Genomic DNA, 1,803 nt, shown 5'->3' on the forward strand with positions numbered 1-1,803 from the left:
TTGTCGAACGATATACTAAGGAAATTGGAATGGAATTTGGGTTAGACAAATGCGCCAAGGTTTGTTTGAAGCGAGGAAAACTTAATGGTATCCCTGAAGATCCTGAGCTCGTTGATAGAAGCGCCATACGATATCTTTGCGCTGGAGAGACTTATACATACCAGGGCGTGCCACAGAGCTGCATTCAGGATGTGACATCTATAAAGGATACTCTCCGAAAGCAGATACAAACGTCTCATCCGACAGATTTGGTCTTCCGAACTGTCGGCGAGGAACAAAATATCTGCAACGAACATGCTTGCCGTCCCGGTACTACTCTATTGATTTGGAGTAGTTCCATGGACGAAGAACGAGCTCAGATCTCTTGATATCGGGACAAGAAAAATTATGCACATGAACAAAAACATACATCTTAAGTCTTCCGTTCCGCGACTGTACATCTCACGCCGTCAAGGGTGTCGCGGAATATTGAGTCTTGAATGTCTTCACAACAGGATTGTTCTGGGTATAGCACATAGAGATGCAAATGGAAGAGACCCTCTTCTTAAAATGCTCAGGAATGACGAAGGAGTTGGCATAGGAGCATTTCTGTACAAAGCAGCGAAGGAGGCTGCTGAAACACTCGGACTTGAGTTCAGTATTAGAGGTGAGCAAAATGCATCAAATCTTATCTATCTCGAGTACTCACTCCTGAAAGCCCGGATTAAGAAAGCACAAGAGAAAAACTTTCGTGAACAGTTCCTCGATAAGAGGATGCACGGTATCTTCCACAGAAATGTGAAGGATCAGTCAATGTCTTGTGAGCTAACGTTTGCTTTCCTTAAATCGCCCGGATTGATGTCTGGTACAGAGAGTTTCATTTTTGCATGCCAAGACGGTGTCATTTCCACCCTACCGTCGCCACATTTTGAGCCAAGACATTCCCGATGATAGCTGCAGGGCGTCCATCTCACGCGGGAACGACCTACATTGAAAGACACAATGCGGCACTAAGAGTGCTTTATTAACATCTCTGTCACTCCTACGACATTCACCTTAATATCACTCCTCTATATGCTCCTAGGGAAATTGAGTCAATTGTCGAGAATGGGAAGTGCCGCATATACTGGAACTTTATATTCTCCACAATTGTTTTTGTTGCTCACTCGAGGCCTGACATGGTTCTTCTTGACTTCGAGAAGCGAACCAGGTTCGTTATCGAATTGTTGGCACCAGCTGACAAAAACATCATAGCCAAGGAGAATGAAAAGAAAGAGAGGTATCGGGACCTTATAAGGGAGTTGCAACGATTGTACCCGGAATATTCTGTTAATCTGATCGTCCTTTTCATCGGCGCTCTTCGAGGTGCCAAGCTTTCACTTGCTAATAGCCTAAAAAGCATCCCTGCGTGTCAACAATATGCTAGAACACTTGTGGTACAAATGCAGAAGGCGGTCGTCCTTGGGTCGCTCCGTGTTCTTAGGGTGCACGAGGCTCTTGCTGGATCGTCGTATCGATTCCTTTACAGACTGTAACCGCCTATCTCACGGTTATGAGACGTGGTTGGGGCTGAAATTGTACCGCGATTTCGCTGGAAGCGGGTGCAATTTTCCAGATTAGCACCCGCACCCGGCCATTGGTTGATAATGAAAGTGCCCATACATCCCTATAGTATGTATCTGTTGTTGGAGGTTTTCAAAATTGTGGTTTTATGAAATAAAGATTGATCCCACAATTATTTAATCCAATTTTTCTTAAACCATACGAGGTGTGTTCAAAAAGTAAGGTGACTTTTCAATTTTCGCGGGCTACGTACATTCAAGT

General features: G+C 44.4%; 1 protein-coding gene across 1 annotated transcript in view; it reads right to left on the reverse strand.

Moving 5' to 3' along the window:
* LOC117177737 (sodium- and chloride-dependent GABA transporter 1-like) overlaps positions 1–1,803 on the reverse strand; it is a 344,932-nt gene that overhangs the window by 289,701 nt on the left and 53,428 nt on the right. The window lies entirely within an intron of this gene.

The sequence above is a fragment of the Belonocnema kinseyi genome, chromosome 8 (genome assembly GCF_010883055.1).
Source record: "Belonocnema kinseyi isolate 2016_QV_RU_SX_M_011 chromosome 8, B_treatae_v1, whole genome shotgun sequence".
Taxonomy (NCBI): domain Eukaryota; kingdom Metazoa; phylum Arthropoda; class Insecta; order Hymenoptera; family Cynipidae; genus Belonocnema; species Belonocnema kinseyi.